Below are 19,009 nucleotides of genomic sequence, written 5' to 3'. Positions count from 1 at the left end.
AGGAAGGTGCTTATAAATATTTACAGTGTGTCTTTCAAGTGATATTTCTTTATCTTGGTAACGGTCTAACACCTAAGAGGTGTCCCTCTCATAGGAAACTTATTTTTACTGATAGATTCTCTTGTGGGTCTTGTCTGATCTGAGTCCAGTTTATTCCTACCAAGTCTCTAGGAGTGCTCTGCTTAGGAAAGAAGTTAGATGCAGCTGTGTCAGACAGGTGAGACAGAGAGGAGGCAAGTCAAGAAAACACATGAAATAACAAAAGTAGTGTATTACAGATCCAGCATGCCTCAAAACACCAACAGGAAGGAAAAGGGCTCTATTATGCTCCAGGGAGGTATGGAAGCATGTTTTCCAAAGAGGTTTCTAATTTCTGAGTTTAGAGTAAGCCAGTATATCTGTGGGTCCATGTGAGAAGAAGGGGTCAATGAAGCAAGTCAAGTAGGTTGGACAGAGCTGTCCCACAGGGAGAAAGGCAGTCACCAGGAGTTAGCAGTTGTATAAGGCAGATGTCTGGATCTATTACATTAAGAAGAGGGCTGGAGAACTAGAAGCTGCATCAAGGGTGACTAAGGCTGCTTCTGATATGAAAAAGGTAAACTTATGTTAAAAATGAATGCCAAAGTAACGTAAGATTAAAAGATTTTACTACAGGCAGATCCTATAGCTCAGTGGGCAGGGCACTGGCCACATACACAGAGGCTGGCAGGTTCGAATCCAGCCTGGGGCTGCTAAACAACAATGACAACTGCAACAAAAAAGATAGCTAGGGCAGCACCTGTGGCTCAAAGGAATAGGGCACCGGCTCCATTTACCAGAGGTGGTGGGTTCAAACCCGGCCCTGGCCAAAAATAAAAAATAAGAAGATAGCCAGGCATCTTTGAAAGGATAGCCTTAGTGGGCACCTGTAATCCCAGCTATTTGAGAGACTGAGGCAAGAGAATCAGTTGAGCCCAAGAGTTTGAGGTTGCTGTGAGCTGTGATGCCATAGCACTCTACCCAGGGTGCCATAATGAGACTCTGTCTCAAAAAAACAAAAAAACAAGACTTTACTACAGTGAGATATGATCACCTTTCTCTCATATTTGCCCTCTCTTCTTTTATTCATTTATTTGTTCATTCATTCATTTACATGAACACCCTTAAATAACTCTCCTACCAAAGATCTATGAACACCAACTATTACGTACATTTTCTTTGTATACTTTAGCAACCCCAATAAAAGTCAAAATTATCATAAATATTGTATGATTAAATGAACTATGTATGGTGCATGTCCATTCTGTGTAACAGGAAGCAAGTATTAGAGAAATAAATAGCCTAGATCATTTTTAATGGCTCTCACTTACATAGCAATGAATAAGTCTTAGTTTATGAAATACTATCTTCATTAGTCCATACTTTGTCCTTTGAAATATTATTTATCCCTTTTAAGAAATCATAAAAGAATGCCCATGATTCCTACCCAACAAATAGAAAACTACCAATATCTTACTTCTCCATGTAACCCTCTCTCACCAAGTTAACATCCCAAATTTTATCAATAGGGAAATGCTAATCCAAACAATAGTATATGAAATTAACGGTAGAATGCTATTAAAATAATTAATAAGCACAAATATTTGTGTTGTAATTTCTACCAAATTTCCAAGACTATGTAATCATAAATCTTAGATTGTAAGGCATTGTCTTCTGGAGTCCATGTTTGTCTGTCTTTGATATTATTTATGTATCAGCCAACATATATTTAATAAATCCATAAATGTACATGAACTCACCCCAACTTAAAAAGTATGAAAAAGAAACATAACATATATGATGTAATATATACATTGCATGTTGTTTCTTTTTTTCTTTGCTCACTTGCTATACAGAGATCAACCTAGCAAAATATATATATATATATATATATGCCAAAGTAACATAAGATTAAAAGATTTTACTATAGGCAGATCCTATAGCTCAGTGGGCAGGGCACTGGCCACATACACTGAGGCTGGCAGGTTCAAATATATATATTTGAGACAGAGTTTCACTTTGTTGCCCTCAGTAGAGTGCTGTGGCATCAAAGCATACAGCAACCTCAAACTCATGGGCTCAAACAATTCTTTTGCTTCACCCTCCCAAGCAGCTGGGACTACAGGCACCCATAACACCCACCTATTTTGGGGGGAGAGGGGTCTTGCTCTAGCTCAGGCTGGTCTTAAACTTGTGAGCTCAAGTGATCCGCCCACCTGTGCCTCGCAGAGTGCTGGGACTACAGGTGTCAGCCACCACGCCTGGCCATAATATTTTTTAATTTGGTGCCAGTTATGCCAGAAGAAATTAATCACCCTTGGTTCATGGTAATGAACTGATTTGTGCTTGGTCATCTTTGACTTTATTTATGTGTCCATTCATGTTTAATAATACAATAAACACCCAAGTTCATGATAGCAATACTACTACTCACATTGGTTCATGGCTCATTTCTCACAAAGGTCACACCCAAGATCTTCATGAAGACAGTGTCACTACATTCATTTTGGGGACTTCACTCTGTGGAACACAAAACAGACAATGAAAAATCCTAGATATTCATTAATGGCCATCAGGTGAGAAGCACAGGATTAACCATAATCTTTGGGTCATTACACAGTCTTGCCACTGGCCCAAGCATATCTCTCATTGCATATATTTACACATTTATTAATTTTTATTATTACAATGAATATGCATTAATTAACCACTCTAATCACAAATGAAAATGACTATTACAAGCATTTGTCTCTATGCTTCTTACACATAAAGGAACCACCCAGATAATCTTCCTATTTCCAAATACACAGAAGTAGAGCAATAATAATCTTTGATTCCAGATATAATCATCATTATTTTCTACTCATTCTTTTTAATGTTTTTACTTATTTTTAACACAATAAACACAAATGAACCCAACCCTAATCTAGAACAAAAATATTGATTAGTACATTCAAAACACATCTATAGAGGTAAAAGTCTTATTTTGTTTTATTCCACAATTGTACACAAATTTTGTTAATCTTTAATTCATAAAGCATTATCTTCATGGTCCGTTATTGGCTCTTGTTCATTTTGTCATATATTTTTTTGATTCATCTGATTCAACTGTACAGAAAATACAATTGAAGCCACCATTCAGCCTAAGATCAAAGACTTTTCTATTATACCTATTGATACACTTTCAACAGAGCTTCGATGGCCTAGAATTTGTGTTTTGTTTTTTTAACAATTTTATAGGTAATGAAATACAGTGGATTTTGAAAAAAAAAAAAGACCCAAAAAAGGGGGAAGAAAAAGAAAAATACATCATAGAAAGTTGGTTACCAGGCATTGAGGTTGGGGATGAAGAAAGTGGGGAGATATCCTTCAAAGGGTGCAAATTTTCAGTTATATAGTATAGATAAGTTCTAAAACCTGATGTAGAGTATGGTGACTGCTGGTAAAAATAATGTATTGTACCCTTACAATTCACTAAGAGAGCAAACAGATCTTAAGAATTGTCACATGTTCTTTCTAAGAGTAGAATGTGAACGTTTTAAAGCAATAACTGAGAAAATGACATGAAGGCTGTGTTGACCAGTTTGATGGAAGTATTTCAGATTGCATGTGAAAACCCCACACTGTACCCCAGAAGTGCATTAATGTACATAGTTATCATTCAATAAAAAAAAAAAAAAAAGAATTGTCACTACACATTCAAAAAAAGACAACTGTATGAGGTGATGGCTATGTTAATTAGCTTGATTGAGAATCATTTCACAATGTATATTTATATCAAAACATCACATTATACATCTTAAGTATATATAATATTTGCTAGTCAATTATATCTCTATAAAGCTGTGGGGGGAACACATCATCATCACTGCTCCATGCTTGGCTCTTTACTTTTATTTACACATTCATTCATTTTTAACTGTTCAGTGAACACCCATGAAGGCCAATTTTATTGTCTGCAGTCCCTGCTCTGGCAGAGAAGCCCCAGTGCGCCCATTCTGTGGAACACAAAACCCATTACAAGGGAGAAAATAGCCTATGAGGGCTTTTTTTGTTTCTTAATATCAGGTTACCAGACCTAGGTTAGTCATAATCCCTGGTCCAGAACACATTCTCAGAATTGTACCATTCACAGACTTTATTACATTATTTCTACATTCTTTTATTATTTTTAATATAAAATTAACAGCCACAAACCACTCTGATCTCTCTTTTAATGCCCCTCAGTTGTGGAGAATTAATTGCCCTCCTTGGTTTACGACCCACTCATGTCCTTTTTCCTGGCATGCTTCTCTCTTATTTTACTGATTGTTAAAACCGCCCATGACAGTAACTACTAGGGGTCTCACCTCCATTTATCCCCTTCTTTTTCCCCCACCAATCTTAAATAATCACTCCAGAATCTTATGGATAAATTCGCCTTCACCTTACGCCTATGTAAAATTTTAACACATACATGTACTCTTTACTAAAAATATTATATAAGCCACTGGCTAGGGGTTCCTGCAGGGGTTTTCAACTGACAGTTGAAAATAGGTCAAGGGAAAGAGAGAAACAAAAGCACACCTGCCACGGGCAGGACACAAACTCAAACCCAGAACAAGTGGCAGTCCAACCTGTGCTCACAGTTATGCACAGGTGCTTTCACAATGGCCCCCTCCAAATCCAGCCTCAGCCCCTGACTAGCTGGGTGGCACCAGGAAAGCTAACTAACCACTCTGTGCCTGTTTCTCCATTTGCAAGATAGTCCAAAACTAATCCCCAAGCAGAGGTACTTGTTATCTTCATGCCAATGGCAACCAGATAAACCAGTGCCCCCCCATCCCCCCACTGAATCCACTCCTCACTCAGACCCGTGCTCCCTCTGCAGCGACGCCAGAGCTGTGGTGCTAGACAGACAGACAGACCAGGTTCCACCCCAGCAGGCACTCATGAGCTGTGTAACTGCAGAGACGTGACCTGGCTTCTCTGTCTTGTGCCCCGACTTGTGCGATTTGTAGAATGAGGACAGGAACACCCTCAGGGGTCCAACGTGAGGAAGAACTACCGGCCACTCCTCCACACCGACCAGCCACCCTGTGCACACCCCGCCCTCCCCTGCCCCACTAGTCGAACATTCCCCAGCTTGTTTTAAAAAAAAAAAAAAGAATTATCTTGATGCTCACTCAGGCCAAGCCAAGGGCTTCAGGAAGGATGGGCCTATGGCAAGAAATTGTTCAGATCTGCTTTTTGGGACACAGTGTCAAAGCTTAAACAAATGCTCTGTAAAATAGAAACCCAACTAAGGGATGTATTTTGGAAATGAAAATTTATTTCATGAAATGGGGCTTCTCTCCAGGGAATCTATGCCATGAAATTCTCAATGTTGAAACTGTTTCCTAGAAACCAAAAGAGGCTCGCTATGACAATTTACAGCCCGTTTCCTTCCTACCCTCTCAGACTGGCCTGGGCAAGTTCACAGCACAACATCCTCAGAGCAACCCAGAGACATTAATATAATCCCATAGACTATGTGTACACATATACTGTCATATGGACATAAACATATTCATTTGGGAACTTTCTTAAAGGAGTCATGGAGAGACCAGTAGGCTGCAGTACAACTCCTGCCTTTGCTTTATTACACAGTGGGACCTTGGACAGGGCTCTTCCCCTCACTGAGCCTCAGGTGGCAAAAACCCTACAAGCTTTCCCTCCCTCCCAGGTGGTGTGAAAATGGAAAGCATAACATTTAAGTGTAAGTTCCCGCCCAGCAGCAGGGATCATTAATATTGTACCTCCTATACACAGCACGTAGTGTTCACAGCATGCTTTAGCATACATTATCTTGTTTGATTCTCACAACAGTCCTGTGAATTAGACATAATAATCATAATTAGCCAATATTTATTGAATGCGTACTCTGTTCCAAGCACCATGCTGCCTACTTTGCATATGTCGACACTCCTTAAGTGAAGACAATTCAACAGCATTTCTTCCCCACTCCACCTCCACCCCGCCAAAAAACATTTTGAGCATGCACTTTGTACCAGGCACTGGGTCTGAGTGCTGGAGATACAGCAGTGGACGAAACAGACACATCTCCGTCCTCTAAGAATCAACATCCCTGTGGGTGAAGAAAGAAACATCCCTGTGGGTGAAAGAAACAGACGATATTCAAAATAAGTAAGTATAATATATGGGATAGGAGATGATAATGACAACTACAGAGAAAGGGGATGGAAGTGATAAGAAGGGGAAGATGTTGATATTTGAGTAAAGATATTGTTAGTCTCATTTTGCATGCAAGGAAACTGAATGTCAGAGAAGTAAAGTAACTTTCAAGTGGCCACACAGCAAGGAAGATATTGGACAGGAAACAAACAGGGTCAGTCTGGCTCCAGAATCTGCCACACCTACTTAATCCCAAGGCCTCGTTTATATAGTAATGTCCTTCTGCCAGCCCACAGGGAGAGTGTGAGAATGCATGTGCATGTGGGAGGCAAAGGCATTTCTGAACTCCCCTACAGGCAGCCCCAGGAGCAGAGAAAATCTCCAGGGTGCGCCACTAGTCCTGGGTGAAAAACAAACTGTCCTTCATGGAGAAGGTGCAGTAGCAACATTTCTAAGCAAGGATTTGCAGTTTCTGGGGTCAGCCCATACTTGATTGCAGCTTACATACAACACAACCCAGCAAGTCAGCACCAGTGCTAAACCCATCACCTTCTACTTGCCCATTTGCACCACCCAGGACCACTACATGCAACCACATGCCACCTAAACTCAACTTATAAATGCTCTACCCCAGAAATTAGAAGAGGTCACCCAGTCTTTATGTCCCACAAGTGTGAGAACCAGAATTGTTTTAACTGGTCACCCTCAAAAGATTCAACAAAGAAACATTTCTAAAATGGCCATTTTCTCCACACTAAAAACAGGTAGAAAATGAAGTTTGGAGAGATCGTATATGAGAACTGGGGAACCTTCCCCACTGCTTCTAGAAACTATGAAGTTTAACTATCATCAACTTTAGAAACTTCGATTAAGAGAATCTTAATTATTCATCTTGTTCTTTACCTACTCAGCTTCGTTGCAGCTCCCATTCAACATATGTATGACTCGCTATACTCCAAGGAAATTCCTGGAGGGAGTTTTACTATTCCAGGGCTTAATCTCTCCTTAGATCAATGTTTTTCAGTCTTTTTTATCTTATGGCACACTTGAACGTATAGTTAAAATTGCACAGCACACTTAAATTATGTTGATTTTAAAAAAAGAATATTCTTACTGTGCTTTGAACTTCTTTCAAAAATAATTTTATAAATTATCTTTAAAAATTTTTGCAGCACTCCTAAGATCCTCTCATGGTATACCAGTATGCTGTGGGACAATAGTTGAAAATCACTGCCTTAGATGGATCGTGCCCATTTGCTGTGTTTAATTCTTACCTCCATAACTAGGACTAAAATATTCTGGTTCTTTACTTGTATTTGTTTTTCTATTTTACTTATTCACTCTCCAAAGGCAAACTCATATGTTTCTCTGAGCACCTGTTTAGCTATCTGTAAAATGTAGTTCTTTTTGTTGTTGTTGTTTGTGCGTTTTTTGAGACAGAGTCTCACTTTGTTGCCCTTGGTAAGAGTGTTGTGGCATCATAATTCACAGCAACCTCAAACTCCTGAGCTCTCGTGATTCTCTTGCCTCAGCTTCTGGAGTAACTGGGACTATAGGGACCCCCCACAATATCTGGCTATTTTTAGAGATGGGGTCTCACTCTTGCTCAGGCTGGTCTCAAATTCCTAAACTCAATCAATCCACCTCCCTTAGCCTCCCATAGTGTTAGGATTACAGGCATGGGCCACTAGCCAAAGATATTAAGTGATGTGTCTCAATGAAAATAGTTAGAATAATTATATTTTTAATGATAATTATTTATTGCATGCTTACTATAAGGAAAGCATCATTTTAACCACTTTATATGATTGCCTCATTTAATCTTAGCAAGATATTCTTGGTTTTTTTCATAGTACAACTGAAGAAACTGAGGCACTGAGGTTAAGTAGCTTGTCCAAATTCACAAAACTCGAACAATGGCAGAGCTGTGATTGAAATTTCAGCATTTGGAAAATATGGAACAGGGCTTAGTCCCTGAGTGCATTCTCAAAACATATCTGCTAAATTCAAGCCAGGTCTACAGGGAGGCTTATTGATTTGCTATTTAGCCCTCTGTCTCATCCCCTCCTTCCTTGTTTTGGATGCTTTCAGGCTCTGGAGTCATTTTTACATCTACTTTCATTGGCATTCAGTCAGAACATAAAATATCAGAAATTTATTTGGAATTGGTTAATTGTACTGCAGGATGTCACTGATACCTGTGGCCCTTGTTTGATAATTACAAATAGGATGGGATAGAGAAGATGTTACTTGAGAAATAAACTTAAATTTGATTGGATAAGAAGGTTAGCCCACTGACAGATCAGGAGGGAGAGTCTGATGTGAGTGAACCCCAAAGAGTACAGATTTTTTTCAGAAAAAGTCATAAAGAAGGAAATTAATATGTTGAGGATATGGGTTTGGGAGGAAAGAAGACTAGAGTTCAAATCCTGTGTCTATATTTGCTTCCTATATGATTTGAGGCAAGTCATTTATAATTCCTAAACCTCAGTTTCCTCTTCTCTAAATTAAGGATGGCAACTGCTATCATGGAGAGTGCCTATGATGATTTAGAGGAGATAAAATTATGCCAAGTACTAGCAAAGGGCTGAGCATGCAGTTGGGGCTCAGGGCTTAGTCATCCAGGAGAGCCAGTAGAAAGGGAGCTGCCTGCTATTCCTCAGCACTGTGTGAAAGCAGAGGCTGAGAGCTTCCACTGAGCAGCTCCAGCAACACTGCTGGGGCTTGGTCCCGGTGAGCTGGCAGCCCACCTGTTGTCCCAGAGCCACCTCTGAGACAGTCAGTACGTTGAGAGGCAGAACAGAAGGCAGGAGCTTCCCCAGCAAGCTCCATTCAGAGGAAATCTCTCTTCGCAGATCAAGTAAGCCTTTGATCTTGGTGAGAAACTGACTATTTTCTCTCATTCATCTATCCATCCACCATCTGCACTTTAATTAATTCACCTTCTGACCAGCATTCATCAGCCAGTCAGCCATCACCATCCACTCATGCACCTTGATGCAGGCATTCATCCTTCCATCAGACTTAACATCTGTCCTTCCACCTCTCAATTTTGCAGAAGAATCAGACAAACCTGGGTTGGAATCCTGGGTCCTGCTTTTTAGCCAATCTTAGGCAAGTCCCTAACCTCTCAAAGTCCTTTCATCTGTAAAATAATGGAAAATCAATTGTAGCTGGGCCGAGAATTTAAAGAGAGAGTGGACATATCAGTGCCTAGCCTCAGCAAATAGTCATTAAATGTTTACTCCCTCGGCTTCTGCAATCTGGTTAGGATTTACACAGAGAAAAAAAGCTGCATTTTGCATGACATGTTGAGAAATGCTTTTTAGAAATTATCTGCACTGTTTTAGTGGTGTTCATCCCTCTGTGGCACCCAGGGCTGGGTTGTGGCCAGAGCAGCTTTGGGTAGTGGTCCCTCCTGGACACACAACAAAGAGTGCCATCTAGTGGGTAGGCACTTTGTGGGGTCCCCTATCAGCCCCAGGTCACAACAAACCTGCTATCAGGCAGCTGAGTTATAAGCCAGGAGGTCTAAGCCGACCCAGCCCCCAGACTGTAGGCTGCCCTTATTGGGATGTAGTGCACGTACTATCTTAATCACTCAGGGGGGCCTGCACTGCCAGGAGCCTTTTGTTTTGTGGACGACAGCCAGCTCTGTTTTGCCCAACTCCCCCTTAGAGGTTTCCGGGAAAAAGAAAAATTCGACCAGCTACTGTTGCCTGAATGACTATGATGTATGATGACATGGGGCTAGGGGCTTCATGGGCTAATGCTCTAACCCTCTCAGTGACCCTAGGAGAGACCCAGAACTTGCCCCATTTTCTATGAAAACACTAAGGTTTACTGAGGTTGGGTTGCTCATGTAAGGTCAGGGCAGATAATCAAACTACTGAATTTGTAGTTGTGCTTACCTTTGAGAATCCCAGTGGCCCTTGAAAGTGCAAGAGATAGTTTGAACACTGACTTGAACAAGCCAACTGTAAAAGAAATTTATGAGTCAATCAGGGATATTTGAATGCTAAATGAATGTTGGATGACATTAAGGAAATGCTGCTAATTTTTTAACTGTGATAATAGTGTTGTGGTTATATTTTTAAGAAAGAAAAGCTTCTTTTATAAAGATACAAAACTAAAAAATGCTCAAGGGGAAACAATATGGTGTTGGGAATTTGCTTCAAAATAGCTCCCGGGGTAGAGAATTGGGGAGTGGTAGTAGAGGGACAGTTTGGGTTTTAGGCTAAACAAGTGAGGACAGGATTTGATGATGATTGTATCTGGGTGATGGCAATATGAAAACTGTATAAACTGTGGTAAAAGAATGTACTATTTTTCTCTACTTTTGTGTTGTTTGAAATTTTCCTGTAAAGAAAGATTTTTTAAATCAACAAGTAAAAATAAACTACATGAGAAGGGGATGCAGGGAGCCATTTGAAAGAGCAGAGGTCTGGGCCACAAGCTGAATCTCCTCTGAGAACATGAGGGTCCATCCAGGGGGAACAAATTATTTAAAATTGGGTGGACTGGGGGGAATGTGTAGGGTATGGGGAGCTGCAAAACCAGACACCCGCCAGCGGTCCCTAACCCCTCCTTGTCCCCCCAGGCTCTCTGGCACCTATCTCCCAGTCCCTTTCTCAGCTCTGAAAAGGCCTGAGGACCTCTGTCTTTAGGGCAGGGTCGGCCACCTGAGGAGTCCTTCCTGTAGCCCTCCTTGTGGCGTGGTTCCTGAGACAACTCTGTCTTTGCTTAGATTGAAGGAAGACCCTAGAGGGGCCCGCTCAGTCAAGCTGAGAAGAATTCAGCTGTCTAGCTTTCAAACATTTTTTTAAATCTGTTTTTTTTTTCTTTTTGAAGGACAAGAATTGATGCTTTTATCCAAAAACTGTGTTGCCAAGCTGCCCAGGCTGTCCTCTTTCTCTCTCTCCCATATCTCTACCGACCTCTTTTCTGCGCAGCACAGTGCTGCAAACGGGACTCCGGGCTCAGCTGAGCCCAGGTCCACATCTATCTTCCTTGCTCCCCTGGATCACCACATCCAGGTCCGGCTACCTCCTCCTACTTTTGTAGCTACCTCGGCCACGGGCCACTTTTCTCTCGGTCCTCCTACAGCGGCCACAGCCTGCGGACCCTCAGCTTCCTGGGCACCCGGCCACTGCGCACCGCCTGCAAGGGCTCCCTCCCTCCCTTTCAGTCCCCACTTTGGAAAGCCAGCGCCGGACAGCTCCTGCAGCCTGCTGCATTGCAGCGCAGCGTCTGTCGGGAGGGGCTTACCCTGTAGCCCCTTGCCCCACCATCGTCCTGCCCCGCAGCCCCTAGCCGGGCTTGGCTGGTGGGCCGATACCCCCACCGCACGCATCTGCCGCTTTTCTGCCGCTTTTCGTAATTAAAAGCGCTGCTACAAAAGGAAAAGTGCCAGTCCCTGTTGATTGTCCCCCTCCTCACTTTACGGGCTCAAAAATGTAGCCCAGGCAGCCCCCTTGTGGCACTTGGGGGCGCCACAGACTCTTGGCTGGTGTCTGAAGAATTCAGACTGTGTGATTCCACCGCACCGTGAGTTGGCACAAATCTTCAGTGGCCCAAGTCCTACCCATTGCAGAACTCTGCTCAGCTGTCTCTCTGGGTGGGGGGCACCTCTTCCCTCCCCTCTCCCCATCCATAGCTCTCTTTCCTCCTTCCCAGAAAAGAACAGGAACAGCATCTCTCCTGTTGAATAGTGCTCTGACAAGCAGACAGGTGTCGGGCAACAGTGATAGTGGTGGTCGGAGACAAGGTGAGGTGGGTCATGAGAACAGGGACTTTTCTTGCCATGACGTTTGGTTTCCATCCGTGGCTCACAGACAGGAAACTGAGGTGCACCAAGGCTCACCATCCCTCTCTGTATCAGAGCAAAGGCTGGGGACCCTCTCCCAGGAAGAGTACAGCTTGGGGAATTTCCCTGAGTGAAGGGGCTACCCTGAAAATGTGTCACCTCTTTCCCCTCCCAGTTGTCAAGCCCCAGCCCCTCTAGATCTGGTTCTCCCCACCCAGAAGCCCTGGAGGGCCCCTGGATGTTCTCCATCCTCTCTAACTCACTGTCCACACAAACAAACCCCAGCCCCCTCCTGTCTCTCTCTGCAATCTGCTTGCAGACAGGCAGAGCCCTCTCCACATCAGGTTAATAATGCCATTTTCATAAGTCTTTGCCCATAGGTGCTACCACCTAATTTTGAATCTGCCCTTCAAACGGATTGGGCCACAGAGGAGCTAGGATCTCAAGCACCGCTGGGAGGTGCTTATAACTAATCAATCCATCCCCTGCCCACCCACACCCCCCCAGCACTCGGCACAGCCTCGCTGAGCAGTCTTCAGCAGCAGGGTGTGGTGGGGAGCCTCGGAGAGCCTGGGGTTCCATCCCGGCCCAACCTCACACCAGCTGAGAAACGGTGAGTGTGGGACTTCTCCTTCCTGTGCCTCAGTTTCCTCATCAATCAAATGGGGATCATGAGACTAGTGCTCAGGGTTATTGCTCCGGTGAGTCCTATGCAGGCAGCCCAGCTTAGGACTTGGCTTTCAGATGGGGCTCCCTAAATTTCAAGTGTCTTTGTGCCCCCCATCACCTTTATGTATGGTGACCTATTCTCTGTTTGTTTCCCCCACCAGACTGACTAAGCCTTGAGGACAAGAAGCCAACCAGCATCCCTTCATCCCCAGCCTCACACTTGAGACTGGGCCCAGGGAAGGTAGGTGCACTGCAGTGGTTTGGGAAATGAGTGCATGGGTGGATGTCTTTATCCGACAGTCTATGGGATGCCTGGACCCCACTGGGTTTCTTTCCCAGACCCCTCCCTGTCTAAGCTGGCCCTTCAAGGAAACGGCAGGGAAAAAAATGTTCCTTCATGCCTTTATGCTGTAATCCTCATGCTGTTATGATATACAATGCAAATTCTTATTCTATTAAATGCAGATGTGGGCTCTGCATGTCATTTCTGCCGCCTCCTGCATCTACTGTGAGTTCCCCAGTCCAGGGGCTGCCTCAGGCTGACTTGATTTGTGTGATTAAGGCGGCAGAAGGGACTCTGGCAGGAGAGGTTCCCGTTTGTATTCGGAGCAGGGTCTTAAAAGGCCAGACTGTTTTCTCTCGAGACACTTGTTACATTCATCCCTCCCTCCCTAAGTCCCACTGTCTCCTCCACAAGCATTTATGAAGTATCTGATGTGTGCTAGGCTACTCTTATCTCATTTAGTCCTCACTTCAAGCCAGTGACAGGGAAACTCTCATCTTCATTTCACAGGGGAAAAGCTTAGACTCAGAAAAGTAAAGGGAATTGCCGTGGTCTCACAGCTACAGACTAGGAGTCAAACTAGTCTACGTAGCTCGGGAGCCCCCTGGCCCACAGCCCTGCTGTGGCTATCTGCTGCTCCTACTGCTGTGGGGTTGGTCAGGGCTGGCAGAGAGGCCAGCAGCTCCTGCAGAAAAAGCAGAGGGGTCGCATAGAGAGCATTTTCCCTGGCAACTGAAAAAGTCGCTATTTAAAAAAAGAGAAGGCTTAGAAACTGTTTAGCAGATAGACACAGAACAGCTGGCCTGGAGGGGAACAGTGCACCCTCCCCTGGACTTTTGGCAGAACAACAAAGCAAAGGGCTCTATCCCAGGTACAAAGGATAGGTATAGATGGTCTCTAAGCCAGTTCCCATGGGAGTTTTAGACTTTAGCATAGAAAATAGAGGACTGAAAAGAAAATGAGCTTGTGGCCTACAAAGATCTGAAGGCAGAGGGGGTAAAGGGACTGCCATGGAATGGCAGAGGCAGATGCAGAAGGCAAGTGAGGGCTCAGAAAATCAGCTCAGTGTGTGAATCTCAAGGAGGATGCTTGGAGGGAGAGGGAGCTCCTTGTCACAGAAGGCATCCAAGCAGAGAGAGGTAGGCCAGTACTTGGCTGAGGAGGCAGCAGCACAACTCCCTGCCCAGGCTGAGAGCCCACATTTCTAGGCCTTTGAGAAGTTCCTATAGTGCTAAGTCCCGTGCAAGCAAGTGGGACTGGCCATAAATGGTCAAGGCCAGGGTCAGTGCAAGGATACAAAGGTTTCCCCAGGTAGTTTGACCTCGGTGAAATGGCAAAGGCACAGAGATGGTTGGCGGAGCACCGCTATCATGGTAAGACATTAAGGAAAGGAGCAGAGAAAGGGCATGAGTGCTGGGGGCCCGCAGGAGAAAGTGGGGGTTATCCTACAGCCAACTCCCCTCTCAGAGGCCCAAAAATCTAGTGTGGCCTAGTGTCCACCCTAGCTCCCAGGCCCAGAAAGGCTGACTGGTGTCCTCTCTGGGGCAACAGTCTAACAAAGTGGTAGAAATAAAAGTCAAGGAACCAACCAGACATGGGAAAAGCAGGGCCCTGTTTTGGAGGCTGGGCAGCAGCCATTGGATTCATCCAGCTGCTGGCCTGTGATTTGTATGCTCTAGGTATTTGTGAAGTCCTCCTTATCCAGAGATGAGGCTGAGGGGCCTGTATAATGATGAATACAGCCATACTTGAGGCAGGTGCTGCCTCTCCTGGCCCATTGATGGGGGTTCAGTTCCCAGGTACTATGGGTGGACACGGCCTTTATCAAGGGCCCTCTGCTAGACAAGCCTCTGTTCCATAGTTCCTAAAGGAGTTTTTTTTGTTTGTTTGTTTGTTTGTTTTTTGTCTCAGAGCAGGCACTCATCATGTGTGTGTGAATGCATGCATGTGCACATGTGTACACATGAACAGGATGGCTGCAAGGCCAGCTGGGGTTCCTGGTAATCCTTAGGGGCAAAAACACACCTATATGGAGCAGAAGAATTTCTGGAAAGGCAGTCATTCTTTGGGAATGAGCCCTGGTCACTGCAGCTTAATTACCCTGCTCCTGACAAGGCCATCTGTCAGTCTGGGGTCGCCACAGCTGCTCCGACCCGCCGTGCGGGGGCAGCATCGTGTTGTAGGTGGAGAGCCCAGGCTGGCTTGTTGTCTCCCAGGCTGACAGACAGACAGACTGCACTGGCTATGTGATTAGTCACTGAGAGCCTTTTGGGGAAAACTGTTTGCTTTCTCAGAGGCTTGGGTTTTGCTGGGTATTGTTGTTGCTGTTGTTTTAACTGGTTAAAGGATTGATTTGAAACTGTTCATATGAAAATGTTTGGTAAAGTGACATTTACATGCATGTTACTCTCCCCACAGCATTTCTTGAAGGGGAAGGGGGAGCAATGCAGGATGCAAAACAAGAAGGCATCTGCGTCTGAGATTTTATGAATAAAAATTTCTTATTGAGGGTAGCTGGTGGCACAGAAGGGGCTCTGAAGAGCTCTGGTGCAGATGTGAAGGGGGCACTCTCCCATTCCCACTAATATTTCCTTTGGCTTCTGGCACAAATAGAGCCCACTCCTTTGCCCATGCCCAAGGAAGTTGGCAGGGGGGCGATTCAGCATCAAGCACAGGGTTAAATTGCAGAGACCTGGGCAGCTTTACAAATAGCTGCAGAGAAATATCTCTGGTGCAAGACATGTGCCTGACCAGGCATATGCGCCAAAGTAAATAAACCAAAAATTTAGGAGAGAGGAGCCTTTGTGCACAACAGCCAAAGAGGTTCACTTTTGTGTAAAAGGCAACATGCAAGTCATACTTTCACTAGGTAAGACTGTGCCGACACACAAAAAGCTCATTTAGATTGGGCCCAGCCCAGGGAGAATTTTTTGTGAAATTTAGGAGAAGTCAGGCTTAGCCAGAAGTTTTTCCAGGAATTATTAACCTCTGGAGACTGTAACCACTGTTCCTTCCGAGCCACCTTTGCCAAAGCCTATAAAATATGAGCCTAAAAAATCTGCCTGAAGAGTAGTCTGACTTTTTATATATATTTATATAAAAATAAAATAAACTCTCACCAAACTTTTCAGGAGAACCCAATGAATACGGGCAAGGACAGCCCATTCCCCAACCCTTAGGTGTTGTAGAAGGAACATGTTTCCCCTGGGGGTGGGGGGGACGAGTGAGATGGGCAGGGGAGCCCAGCATTGTCAGCTTGTGTCGCCCACACCCCTCACATTCTCTCTGGCTGTTTTGTTTTCCTCTGTTTGGTCTCCCTGAAAAGGAGCCGCTGTCTGTCTCAGAGAGGGGGTCTTAAGCTTTTCATGGGGATGAGATGGGAACGCTACAGATTTTTGCTGTGTTCTATGTTCTGGCTACTGTGCTGGCTGATTTATTTGTGTTATTTTCTCATTGAGATCTCAATAGCCCTATGTGAGAGAGATTATGATTCTTTTTTTTTTTTTTTAATATCAGGAAACCAAGGCACAGAAATACTTGGGGATTTGCCAAGGACACACAGCTCTATCCCTGTCCTGTATGTGTCTGGTTTCTTGCAATGCCTCCTTCTCTATCCCCCGTGGGGTGGAGTGTGGGGGACTAAGACCCCAAACAGTGCTAGTGACTCCTATTCCTCCTAATAAGCAAATAGTCTTCTGCTCCCAAGGGGGATTCTTACTTGGTCTTGGAGACCCTCTCCCTCATAGCCTATGCTCTTTCTAGAACGTGACTCTGTCTCAAGGTAGAAGCACCCATTCTGAACCCCGTCTCCTCCCCAGAGCCCCCCCACATCACTTCAGCCATCACAAGCCTTGTCCTCCCTCTCCTGTCCTGGGACCAAACGTGACTGCCTCAGGCAAGGAGTGAGCCATAAAAGACATACTTAGCCATTTCCAGGCTGTAATTATGTCCAAAATTTATCACGAAAACTCCGTCACTGTGACCCTGAGAGCACTTTGGGACAGTGGTAGGGGGTATTAGCCAGGCCCCACCCAGGTAAGTGTTTGTGGTTTCACGGCACTTTGCAGACTCACCCAGTGCCACAGAGCAGACAGCACAACCCTCAGACACCATCCATCAGTGCAGGAAATAACACAAAGTGGTTTTCAGATCCAGGCTGCACAGAGAAGCCGGGGGCTTCTGGAAAGGGACAAAGGAAAGGCGGCAATTAACATTCGGCCAGTTTTGTCAATTCTACAAAAGTACAAAACATTCTCTTACTAGAAAAAAATAGTCAATGAGCATCACAATTCCAGGGACAAGGCTTTAGGGGACTTTTGAATAAGGTACATGTAGGGGGAGGAGGGGGCACATATATGTAACTTTGCGTTCTTGATCAGGAATATTTTAAGCCTGCCTTTGAAGGCTGAAAGGAAGCTGCCAAAAAGGCACAGCCAGGCACCAAAGTATAAAAAGCAGGGAGCCCCTGCCGAGAGAAGCAGGTAGCTTTGCTGTGGGGGAGAAGAGGGAGACACAGAAGGTTGGTGAATTACATGCCAGGCTAAAGGATTTTTTTTTTTTTGACCATGTCCCCGAAGCTTCAAGAAGTAGATGAAGGATTTTAAGTAAGACAGCAACAAGGTCAAAATGCCATTTTAGAAAGATCACTCAATGAAAATAAACTTTTGCAAACCATTTAGCCCACTCTCCCACCTCTATGAAGCTTGGGAAGACAAATAGGTACGTGTTTACAGATTTAGCTGTAAGAATGCTCACTGCCTTGTCATTAGGAGTAGTAAGAAACAGAAACAGCTTAGATGTTTTTTTAATTGGGCATTTGCTAAGCAAAATCATATTTATTAAAACCTCTATTTGTGATATAAAACCACTTTGATTTTATGTGTTCATTGTTATTTATTTTTTTAAATAATATAATGAGCACTCATAAACTTATGACCCTCCCTGACAACTAGGATGTTGACCAAAGCTCATATCTGCACACAGTCTCCCTCCTCAGAGCACTTTCAGCTGGGATTTTTAACAACAGAGGAGGGTACAATCAACACTGGGGCATACATACCCCGGAATATTAAATAGCTCTTAAAAAGAATGAAACAGCCAAGACCTATTGTCTTTTAATGGACCTCAGTATTTTGTGCAGAACTGGATTAATCATGATCCTTTGTTCATAAACACTGTCTCATCATTGGTCCAGAAATGTTCCTTTTATTTTGATAATTTATGCACTCATATATTCATTTGTAATAATGTCATAAACACTCATGCGCCCACTCCCCAAAACCAGATCTCAGCAATTACTTACACCTGCCTTCACTATGCGCCTCCCGCAGGGTAGAGGACCTGGGGCTTTCATGATGCACCGAAGTGGTTAAATAAATGCCGGGGTGTGCAGATTACAGGATACTGAAGTGTTGTTACAAGGAATGGCGTTGATCTTTATTATTTCTAAGCAGATTCTTAAAGGAAGAAAAACAAGCTGCAAAAAAGGAAATGTACACTGTGGTATAGTTTATATAAAAAGTAAACAAAGTAATATAATATTTTAGAGATATATTTACATACATATGCAAATGCACAGAAAAAAGGTACTGAGATCCACATACCTGAATATTATAACTGCAGTTAATTTGGGGAGTGAGGGGAGGCTGAGGTTGACGGAAGGGTTAATGATGGCTTTAGCTTTATCTGCAACATTTTTATTAATGACTACGTTAATTATCAATGCATTTCTTGCATAATTAAAATAAACATTTTACATGGGATTTTGTTTATTTGCTTATGAGGTTTTGTTTTGTTTTTGTTTTAAAAATTCCATGAAAAAAGCATGTTAGCTGATGCTTTGAGAGTGGGCACATATGCCTAAAGCAAGCTCTGCAGACACAGGGGCTTTATTTTACGGCAAAGATCTTTTTTAAAAATATTTATATATTATATGCTGTAAAGCAGAAGCCCTGAGTCTCCAAGCTGCCTATCAGTGACATCAGGCCAGCAGGTGTGTGCCTGAAGCCGTGATTTTACCACCCACAGCCCCAAATCCCTCCCAAGCCATCTAGTCGGTATCTGCAATGCACCAATGGCGG

General features: G+C 43.8%; 1 long non-coding RNA gene and 1 other non-coding gene across 2 annotated transcripts; both read right to left on the bottom strand.

The window, feature by feature from the left end:
- Positions 1-6,065: 6,065 nt before the first annotated feature.
- Positions 6,066-18,373, bottom strand: LOC111724184. The gene is made up of 5 exons (XR_002772525.1): positions 18,232-18,373; positions 17,003-17,108; positions 10,083-10,148; positions 9,245-9,316; positions 6,066-6,124 (listed from the first exon to the last, which is right to left on the bottom strand). It is a non-coding gene; the product is annotated as an uncharacterized LOC111724184 (long non-coding RNA).
- Positions 18,046-18,122, bottom strand: LOC111724238. Its single transcript, XR_002772569.1, has one exon. It is a non-coding gene; the product is annotated as a small nucleolar RNA SNORD112 (small nucleolar RNA).
- Positions 18,374-19,009: the final 636 nt, after the last annotated feature.

This window comes from Otolemur garnettii, unplaced genomic scaffold (assembly GCF_000181295.1).
Source record: "Otolemur garnettii isolate 467f Iridium unplaced genomic scaffold, OtoGar3 scaffold00020, whole genome shotgun sequence".
In the NCBI taxonomy this organism is placed as follows: Eukaryota; Metazoa; Chordata; class Mammalia; order Primates; family Galagidae; genus Otolemur; species Otolemur garnettii.
The sequence above is the reverse complement of the archived record's forward strand: the minus strand, read 5'-3'. Positions and strand labels throughout refer to the sequence as shown.